Genomic DNA, 11,671 nt, shown 5'->3' with positions numbered 1-11,671 from the left:
GTTTTTTTTTTTTGTTTTTTTTTTGTGTTGTGTCAGGGATGGATATGTAGTTGTAACGTTTGTGTTCACTAACTTTACTTTCTGTTTCCTACCCTGCCAAGTCTGTCTTGGACTCAATGCTGCTCCTAATATGCCTTTAATCTCTCCTCCACTTCTGCCTCTGCTCTCTCACGCTCTTCTCTGACTCTACTTTCTGCTAACATTCTTGCTCTTTCTAATGCTTTTCTATGGTGTTGTTCTAGAGTAGTTGCAGTGGATTGAGCTGTAGTTTCATCCTCAGGTTTCACAACTACTTCTTGCAATATTGCTCTTTTAACATTCTGTGCTTCTCTCCTCTTCTGAGCCTGCTCCAGCCACAACTTAGCAACTGCTAACTGCAATTCCTTCCTCTGCTTCGCTTTACCTGTTTTACCTGCTACACTTACAGCTATTCTTTCTACCAGCATTTTACACTGAACTTCCACTAATGTCCCTTCAAATCCACATTTCTTATACCAACAACCTACATACTGCGTGCTGCCTGGTAAAACTTTCTGCATAAATTTTACATCTCCTTCTAAGGCAGACTTACACATTTTATTCTCCATTACAAGACAACAATCAGCCACACTCACGCAGACCACGTCTGGCCCGCACACACACAACATAGGCCTATCGCTTGCGTCTGCACGCACAGCTAGCGCTCTCTGTTGAAAACTCTCAAACGCCCCATATGGCGGAGAATTCAACCTTCGGACACTCTCCAACGCCCCAAATGGCGGAGATTCCGGACTCTGAACCTAGGTTCTCTCCACGCCCCAAATGGCGGAGAACTCTCTACGCCCCAAACGGCGGAGAAGCCTGCGTCTCTCTCACGCGGCTAGCGCGCTCCCGGACTCACGTTTAACGCACAGCCCGTAGCCGCTCTCTATTGTTTTGGGTCACGTGCGCTCTCGTGACCAGCGCTCCCCGAGACTCAAACGTTTCACGCAGAATCACGGTGACGCGTATCTAGGATCCCACATTCATTCACACGGTTATAGAGACGCTCTCTAAGGCCTTCTGTACTCACTGTTTGTTTACGTTCATGGGAAGAGTCTCTGGATCCCGTCAATCGTCATCCATCCCGAGGGGAGGTCAGGCGCAAACTTCCCGGCCTGGTGGCAAGCCAAAAACACCAGGGCTTTACGTCAATCATCCCAGACGTTGCGGTGGCGTCCTCTCCCTCTCCTCGGTGGATGCAATGTGTTAGGCTCCGGCTCCGAAGGACCAAAAAATGTTGGGTCTAAACTCAGACCCCGCTGTATCCAGGACTTATTCCCATGAAAGAAAAGCAAGGCAACAGTGTTCGATCGATTTCTTGCGCAAGGGAGGCCTCTCGTCTGTGACCAGCACGTTGAAATGACCACACTGGTGGCCTCCTCTCGCCGCCTTTTATTGACAAACTTCAAACAATAGTTTACAAAACACCTCCCCTTGCAACCCCCTTTGGTTACAAAGACAAGGCACTGTATGTAAGTGTGTGTGTGTGGGTGTTATGTGAGAATGTGTGTGTGTGTGTGTGTGTGTGTGTGTGTGTGTGTGTGTGTGTGTGTGTGTGTGTGTGTGTGTGTGTGTGTGTGTGTGTTTGATCAAAGGGTCATAAAACCTAAAAGCAGGAACAACATCCTTGGTCATAAAGAGGGTAGTCTTCCCCCACACCCAATGTATGGTTTACCAAAGATAACACAGTGAAACCATACAAAGGGTAGGAAGCTCTACCAAACATCAAACAGATCTTCAAGTTAGGATGTATCTACAATAAAACCTCCCCCAGCACAGAGTGGCTGGAGAGGTGGTCAGGATCAAAGGAATGGCTTTGATCCTACTGCTTAAACTAAGACTGTACAAATTTAAGAAACAATGGCAACATTCAACAATTAGACTTAACAACAGTATTTCTGCTACTATGTTGCATCTCTACCAAGTTATACTATTATACCATTTTATACTAAGATATACTGTTACAAACTTTCTGTCAAGTTTTTATGTTTGTGCTAGTTATTCTCATTATTTCTGAATTACAATACTTATCCTATGTTGTAGTATTTCTTCCAAGTTACCATGTTGCTACTAGGTTACAATACTTCTGCTAAGTTCTGATATGTTATAGTATGTTTCTGACAAGTTATTACATATTTGCTAAGTTGTTATGCTTTTTTTTTTTGTTTTTTTTGTTTTTTTTGCCTGTCCTGTTTGGCTTTTTTGCCATCAGAATTATTGTCTAAAGGCAAAGAAAGATGCCCAACGGATTTACTTTACCAAATTGACCATCCCAGCCTTGCCTTAATGGTCCATTTGATTCACCTTTTATTGTTTATTTTATTTTCACTTGCTGAATACGGGACAGACTTGACTGGGAGAAAGAAAGAGGGAAAGAGAAAAAGCTGAGAAGAGGGATGGGGGAGAAGGGCAAAAAACAAAAACCAACAGAATGGGCAGAAAAAAGAAAGAAAAGAAATCTATCGATCACCTGGATCGCCTGTTGAGAAAAAAAAAGAAAACAAGCAGAAGAGAACAAGAGTAATAGAATAAACAACATCACAATGACAATGACAATGACAATACTTATTATCCACCCTGATTTACGAATAAATTCTTTACAAATCCTACCATGTGGATTCATGGATTTTTTTTCACATTCTGTCTCTCACAGTTGAAGTGTACCTCTGGTGCAAATTACTGACCTCTGTCATCATTTTAAGTGGGGGAACTTGCACAATCGGTGGCTGACTAAATACTTTTTTGCCCCACTGTACACTTGCAATACATAGCTTTTTATCAAGTATAGATAGTTTAATGATTAAGAATCTGCCCTCTGGATCTATAACTGTATCGAGTACTGTGAAATTAATTTTTTTATGTATTAAAATTGCTACTCCCCTTTGTCTAAAATTATAACAAGCTGAGAACACTTTAGGAAACTCAGGTGTTTTAAGTTCATTCGAACCTCTAAGAGGTCTGTGGGTCTCTTGTAAAAGGACAACATCTGCCTGTAGTTTTTTGAGTTGGTTAAATATTTTTACCTCTTTTCTCTGGAGCCAGCTCCATTTATATTCCATGTAATGAACCTCAGTGTACCCATAGATGTTTGTGTATAACTAGGGATGTATGCTGTGTGCGTCGCTTAGACAGGTGGAGAGAATACGTCACTTGTTCATAAATAAAGAGAAGGAGAGAGAGAAAAAATGTGTGGCGAGATGCTCCCTGAGTCTGACTATGTGTTTGCATATTTACTAATATCAGTAGGCTTGGCTTAAGTGTGTGTATCCTAAACGACTGTGTGCGCTGTCTGACTGAAGTAAATGTGCTGCCGTTGAGCGCATGGTGCGTATGTGTCGAAATAAAGGATGTTTGTGGATGAAGCAGGTGATCGAGGCAGTGAAAGGAATAAAGAAAGAAACCAAGGTCAGGGTCAGTAGCATAAAACCAAGAGGGCGAAAAAAAAGAAAAAAAAACAAGAAGAAAAAACAAAAAAACAAAACGTAAACATTCCAATTAAACCATTGACGGAGAGTGACGGTGTTAGTTCTGCTATGAAATCACACTTTAAGATGCGATTTGATACCGGTAAGTTAAACAGATGTTAATGCAAGTTAGTGTGAGTGGATAGGGAAAGGGTGTTGCTGATTCTTATCTGGTGTGAGGTTAATACAGCCACGGAGTGATGTTGGGGTCGTGGTGGAGCTGTCCGTCCACGTACAGCCGGTCCACAGCGATGACAGCGTGGGAGCCCTTCTGGATGAAGCCGCGTCGGATTGGGAAGAGAACCCTGCATCGTTCCAAGATCTCTTTGTGGAACTGCTCGTTCACGCTGAAGTCCGTTCCTTTTAATTTCCTGCCGCGGCTTTTCACATGTTCCTTTTGATTGAAGTGGCCGAATTTGGCCACAATAGGACGTGGTCTCCCGGCCGTAGCCCGAATGGGGCCGAGGCGATTCACCCTATCGAAGACGATGTTCTTCACCGTGTCCTCCGGCAGCTTCAGGTGGGTTTTGATGAAGCTTTTTACCGTGGTCTCCGCGTCCTCTCCAGCGGCTTCTGGAATACCAGAAAATACCAGATTATCACGTGTGCTATGAGCTTGTAGATCAATAACTGTTTCTTTTATTTTTTTATTTTCTCTATTGAGCTGGGTAACATTATCTGTGAGACATTTCACCGACTCCCTTAGCGTGGCATTTTCAGCAGCAAGCGTTTCCACCTGCTGCTGGCTGAACTCCAGGGATTCTCGCAAGCATTTAAATTCTCGGTGAAGAATCTCCACCAAGATCCGCCTTGCGTCGAAACTGGACAATCGCTTGTCGATTGACTCCAGTATGTCGCCAATATCTTTGCCGGCTGGCGATGTTGAGCCAGGGGAATCTGCCGGGCGTTGTTTTTTTGACGACGCCGTCTCAGGTTTGGCCGGGGAAGCTGCACACTGGGCCTTCTTCATCACGAGATCCTGAAAGCACTGATCAATATAATCTTGGAGAGTCTTGTTAGATTCTAATATTATTTTATGCCATGTTATACCCCTAATTAAAGATTGTGAATTATTATGTAGTTTTAGTTTGCATTATTCTCCTGAATTAGAAGAAGCTGATAACTATTGCATTAGTTAAACTGATGTGCATTATATTAAACTGTTGATTTATTGTGAATGAATGATATTGTTTTATGATGCATTATACTGCTGAGTTATAAGAAATACTGTTTGCAGAAAGTCATCGCCTTATTTGTCTGATTAGAAGAGAACAGAACATGCTGGAGTTTTCTGCCCCATCTCAGCAGGAGCAGATAAACAGGGAGCCAAGGTCGTAGCTTAGGCGCTGTGTGAGAGAAAGCATGTGAATGTTTAGGTTTTATGATAAGGTGGAGGCACCAGAGGCTATAAAAGTTTGAGCAATGCTCCACCATTTTTGAGATCAGGGGCTGTCTGCATCAGTGTCCATCTCCCACGTGTGTGATCATTAAAATCATCGTTTGACTCAACCCGACCGGACCAGTGTTGTTATTGTGGTTTTTCTCTTGTCTCCATCCCCAATATTTTGAACCTTAACAGTCTCTAAACTCTCCCCGTTGTTCTCCAGGGTGTTGGAGATTATTTAGACAAATATTGTTAGTTATAAGACAATTGATAAGTGTATTTGGTAATACTGAAGCTTAAATGATTTTGTTCAAATCTAAACTACCATTTGCTTTAATTTTCCGCCAAAATCTCCGGCGTCTGACGTCAGTTACAACATGAGTCGCTTACCTTGTCCGTCACTTCCGTCACTTACCTCCTCCTAGGCATAAGTTGTTATGCTTCTGCAAAGTTATTACAAGTTCAACAACTTTTGAAGTACTGCCTTCAGCTTCTTCAGCTATTTTGAGCAGACAGTTTCAGCCTTACAGCATTCACACAGCATTTTCACAGGAAATGCAAATTTTTCTTGTTATTATTCTTGTTCTGCCTAAAATTTTGGAATCACACCCCACCCCACAACCACCCCAATTTTTCCCTATTTATTTCAATGGGAAAGTGCCCGAAAAAGACCCCAACCCAGGCCACTCTGAAAGCCTACTGCTTGGCCATACTTTGTCGTAGAAACATAATTTAAACTTTATGTGGGTCACAAGACTTTGGACTTTTATTGACCAAATCCGTGTTACGATATCTTTTATGGTTGTTTCACAACAGTAGTTTTATGAAAATTGAGATGTTTCCTAAATCTTTATGGAGCTGTCAACTGCCATAAAAATAGTGTGGAGAATAATTTGAAAAAAATGTCTATCTCTTCCTCTCCCACCCAAACCGTTTGCCTTACATATATGATTTATACATCAAAACGTAGCTATCATTGTCTTCTTTCATCCAGTGTCATCTGCATTAAGATGAGAGTTACGTTTTTCTCACAAATGCCCTCAAAGCTCACACTCTGTCCCCCCATAGATGACCATTCTAAACCTGCTCCCAAATTTTGCCTCAAACTTAAAATTAGACGGTGTATTTACACTGTCACAACATCAGTATAATACACTCCATAGGTAATAAAATTTAATATATTTTTGTCTGGAAGGTCCTGCCACTCACAGTGAAAGAATTTTTTCAGAGCTTAATTCCTGGATCTCAGCTGACCCTTCTCACCCTGGACACAGTCTGTTTGACCTGCTCCCCTCAGGCAGGAGGCTCCGGTCCATTCGCACCAGAACCTCTCGCCACAAGAACAGTTTCTTCCCCTCTGCTGTTGGACACATGAACAATAACCACATGATTGTCCCCGCCACTAACACATGACCCTACGCTGTGTCACTGCATCATTTCATGTTTGGCACTGATCACCACCTGCACTCATGTATATATCTTTCTACGTAGCACTCATAATTCTTATTCTCATGTATATATCTCATGTATATCTCATGCACATATCTTTCTTTCTACATAGCACTTTAATTCTTATTGTCTGCACTGAAGCACCGCAGCAATTTCCTAATGTTGTAAACCTCAACATCTGGCAATAAACCCATTCTGATTCTGATTCTGATTCTGTTTACCATTCTGTGTCTGACCCCAACTGCAGTGTGTGTGTGTGTGTGTGTGTGTGTGTGTGTGTGTGTGTGTGTGTGTGTGTGTGTGTGTGTGTTGCACCACCTACTGCCACTCACAGCAGTTACTATAGCAACCAGCCCTAACAGCTGTGTAAGATAAGATAAGATAAGATAAGATGAGATGAGATGAGATGAGATAAGATAAGATAAGATGACCTTTATTAGTCCCACAGGTGGGAAATTTGTTTTGTTACAGCAAAAGTGCTAAGTTATGTAGAAATTAGAAAACACTGGAATGCAATAAAATAAAGTAAAATACTATATACAATAAAATAAAATAGAATAATATATACAATAGAATAAAATAGAATACAAATGCTGTATACAACTGAGTAAGAAAATACAAAAGTACAACTTTGTCAGAAAAAGAATTGCACACGTAGCAGTCTTATTGCAAATGTGGTTTTGATCAGCTGCAAAAGTCTTTGTTGTGGAGTCTGACAGCAGTGGGGAGGAAAGACCTGTGAAATCTCTCCGTCCCACACTGTGGGTGCTGCAGCCACTAAAAGAGCTGCTCAGTGCTGTCAGAGTCTCCTGCATGGGGTGGGAGATGTTGTCCAACAGGGATGACAGCTTAGCCACCATTCTTCTGTCACTCACCACCTCCACTGGGTCCAGAGGGCATCCTAGAACAGAGCTGGCCCTGCGGATCAGCCTGTTCAGTCTCTTCCTGTGCCCGGCAGAGATGTTGCCACCCCAACAGACCACACCATAAAAGATGGCTGAGGCCACCACAGAGTCATAGAGTCTCCGCAGCAGGTACAGCCTGCTCTGCCCTTTCCTGTAGAGGGCTTCTGAATTATGAGTCCAGTCCAGTTTATTGTTCAGATGAACACCAAGTTACCTGTAGCTGTCTACAGCCTCAATGTCCATACCTTGGATGCTCAGTGGTTGTAGTGGAGGATGTTTGTGCCTGCGGAAGTCTACCACCAGCTCCTTGATTTTACTAGTGTTGATCTGGAGGTAGTTCAGCTGGCACCAGTCCACAAAGTCTTGGGTCAGTCCTCTGTACTCCTTGTCGCCCCCATCAGTGATGAGGCCGACTATTGCAGAGTCATCAGAGAACTTCTGCAGGAAGCACTGGGTGGAGTTGTGGGAGAAGTCTGCAGTGTAGATGTTGAAGAGGAACGGAGCCAGAACCGTTCCCTGTGGGGCCCAATACTGCAGACGACCCTGTCCGACACACCGCCCTGAGTTCTCACATACTGTGGTCGGTCGGTGAGGTAGTCCAGAATCCATGTAGTGAGGTGATGGTCCACTCCTGAGTTCTCCAGCTTGTCCTTCAGGACCGTGGGAAGAATGGTGTTGAAGGCACTGGAGAAAATCAAAGAACATGATTCTCACAGTGCTCCCAGCGGTCTCCAGGTGAGCAAAGGAACGATGCAGGAGGTGGATGACGACATCATCCGCTCCAATGCCAGGTTGGTAGGCAAACTGAAGTGGGTCCAGTGATGAGCTCACCCGCTGCCTTCTTGGCTTTAATCCTCCTCAGTTCCCTCCTAACCTCTGTGGTTGAGAGACAGAGACTGGAGCCTTGTGTTGAATGTGTATTGGATGCTGTTGTTGGGGGTAGGGAGGAGTGAGCAGGGTGAGTAGAGGAGGTGTGAAGTGTCTGAGGTGTCAGAGGTGAGACAGCTGTAGTGGGGGTGGGTGAGTCTGCAGCCGATGTTGAAGACTGCCTCATGGATGAATCAAATCTGTTAAAGAAATGATTCAGTTCATTTGCCCACCTCACATCCCTCCCAGCTAGGGACTTCTTTGTGGCCCGAGATGGTTCTGAGGCCTCTCCAGACTTCACCAACATTGTTTTGTTGAAGCTGGTTCTCCATCCTCTGCCTGTAGCTGTCCTTCCCATTCCTTATCAGTCCTCTCAGCTCTCTCTGCACTCTTTTCAACTCCTCCTTGTCCCTGGATTTGAAGGCCCTCCTCTTCTGCTTAAGGACGGCTTTAATGTCTGGGTTAATCCACGGTTTGTTATTGGAGAAACACCGTACAGTCCTTGTAGGCACAGTGTTATCTACACAGAAGTTTATATAGTCTATAATGCATGTCACCAGGCTGTCGATGTCCTCTCCATGGTCGTCACGGATCACCTCCCACACAGTCGACTCAAAACAATCCTTAAGAGCCTCCTCGCTCTCCTCCCACCATCTCTGTACTGTGCGGTTGGCTGGTGGCTCCCTGCGCACTAAGGGCTCATACACAGGGACAAGGTACACCAGGTTATGATCAGATCTGCCCAGGGGAGGGAGAGGTGATGACCTGTATGCCTCTTCAGCATCGGCATACAGTAAGTCCAGTGTTTTATTGTCTGAGTTTGAGAGATGGTCTATAACATCTCCGTCTCGGGCGACGGCGCTCCCTCCCAGCACGACACCCCCATCTTTTCCTCCTCAGCTCGCTGGGAATGTTGAGTCTGTCCACCGACAGTACCGCTGCGGGACGCAGCGCTAACAGCTCAATTTAAAATCCAACCACATAGATCCTGATGTCTTCTGACAACTGTCGCGGCAGTAGCATAGGCACACTTAAAATTTATCAGAAATGTTTGCTTTCTAGTTATTATCATATATATTTTATTATACAAATGTGCACCAAAAAGTTGATTTTGTTATGACAATTGATCAACATCCACTGATCAAAGATAGTCATGACAATTTGCATGTTAATTGATCAATGAACTGACCTCACATCCCTGATGACACAAATCCCAAACTACACCACTGAATGAAAAAATTTACTCTTTGTAACGTTGGAGAAACCTGGAGTCAGCTGAGACTGAGGAAGTCACTTGGATGATTGACAAAATGTTTCTCCCGCTGAAAACACTACTTCCAGAAAAACAGAATCAACTTCTTGGTATTTAGTCTTAGGAGCGTGGAAAGAAAAAGCATCTGGACTTCTTTAAGTTGCTTGCAGATGTTTCACCTGCGGTCAAAAGGCCCAGGATTTGACCCTTTTGACTTTAGGAAATTGCATGATAGGGTGGAGCTAGGTTGGTCACAATGAGATCACCCGGATCAGTCATTGGGCCTGAATACGGTATTCGGAAAGACACAAATAACTTTTCTTTTACGAATACTTATTTCAAACAAACACTTTAAAAAATATTTGTATTCGGGAACAAAAACTTTATATCAAAAAGCTGAGATTCCTTACGAGACCGCAGTACATCACCGGATGAGTGAGTGAGTGAGTGACGTGTGAAAGAGGAGACTGACATGGGCTGCTCAACACAGCAACAGAGAAGGCTCGGCTGAGCAAAAACAGGCTTAACTGCATCACTATTTTTGTTGAATAGGTTTTTTTGTACCTTAACTGGGTTCCGGAGGCAGCTTATAACTTTCGTGAAGATCGGGAGATTATTCCATTGTGCTGCATTACTGACGTCTGCAGACGGGTGCTCTCATGTTTGCTCTGTTTACGTAGCTCTGTTAGCTCGGCTTGATATAATTAAAGAATGCATACACTATAATGTTATTTAGAGTGTAATGCAAAGAAACAGGATTTTTAAGCCTATTTTGAATTTTGCTCGAATATAAATATAAATACTTTTCCCCCCTCAACAAATACAAATGCAGATACAAATACCGGCTGCCTTGCAAATGTCTAGTGTTACCTTTTCACAGTTTCACCTGGTTCGTAGATTCCTCAGGCCTCCAGAAAGAACACCGGGGACTCAGTAGTCAATTTACAACACTTTTATTAATTCACACTCATTGATCACACTTATCAATTATACCTATTGATTACACCTTCTAGAAGGGAGATGTACAGGACCCCGGAACTCCTCTGCAGATCTCAACTCCTTTGTCTGTTACATGCAGTCTTGTACCAGTAACCCCCCTTCTAACCCCTCTCCAAGGTACCATAAAACTAAGTACTACATTTACATACTTTCGCTAGTGTGTGTGTGTGCGTGCCTACATGTGCGCATCTCTATGTGTGAGTGTGGATGTGTGTGCGTAACAACTAAAACACGGTGGGGGTAGGTGACTCCCTAGAGGTCATAAACCCCTCTCCCTCCTAGACCACAGTTACAGGTATCATAAATGTTGCGACCCCCACCCTAAAGCTTCCTCTGGGGGAATTTCCACTCAGTGGGGGAGAAGCCTCCTACAATCCACTCCTAAGTTCAGAACACAAAGAGGCCTTCATTACTCTACACACAGTGTCTCTACAATAGTTCTATATTCTACAATAACACATTTCTAAACTCTAAATCAGCTAAATATTCTACACTAGGTAGGAAGCATCAACTGATTTTTTTTTAAATTGGCTTCCCATATATCAGCGGGCTGCTGGACAAGACTCCCTGGGCTGAGTGTCTTGTCCAGCAGCCCACAAGCCCACAGCCCACAATCCCACAGGTCCAGCCAGAGTCTTGTTGGGAGGCAATAGTGCTAACAAGTGTCTATGGAAAACATGCTCTGAAGTCATAATCATTTCTTTGACTTTTGACACGTGTAGGAACCAGTTTCTGAGTCATACTGGTTGGTCTGATGACTCACCTCTTGTATTCTTCCTTCCAGGCTCCATTGTCCCCTTTGCCAAGTTTCTCTTTTACTTCACAGTTTGTTCTCTGGAAACTAAAGAACGTGTCAGACAAGAATGAGAATGTTTTGTTAAGCCTGTCAGTTTATGTACGTCTGCTTATTATTCATTCCCATCTACTGCTAAAGCTTGAAAATCGAACCTTCCACAGCATGTCTTTTGTCCTCTCTTCCTTTGCTCACCCCTTGTGGTCACGGCAGATGGCCGCCACTCCCTGAGCCTGGTTCTGCTTTAGGTTTCTTCCTGTTAAAAGGGAGTTTTATAGATATTTTGTCAGAAATAATTTTGTAATACAGTTTTACTTTACCCAAAATATTTTTTTGAACCTTTCTCAAAATCAGGTGAAACATAATGACCCTAAAATGCACTGACTCCTACAACCAATAAGACTCACTAGTTAATCTAACCCAGTGGATTGCACTCTAGGAGGGAGCCTGAGTACCCAGAATCCACACAGACTTCACACGAAAAGGCCCAGCCTGAGTTTAATGCAGGACCTTCCTTCTGCGAGGCAACAGGGCTAC

This window comes from Mchenga conophoros, linkage group LG16 (genome assembly GCF_057382185.1).
Source record: "Mchenga conophoros isolate Kocher_MC1m ecotype Shallow Benthic linkage group LG16, M_conophoros_male_GT1.1, whole genome shotgun sequence".
Classification (NCBI taxonomy): Eukaryota; Metazoa; Chordata; class Actinopteri; order Cichliformes; family Cichlidae; genus Mchenga; species Mchenga conophoros.
Note: the sequence above shows the minus strand (reverse complement) of the source record.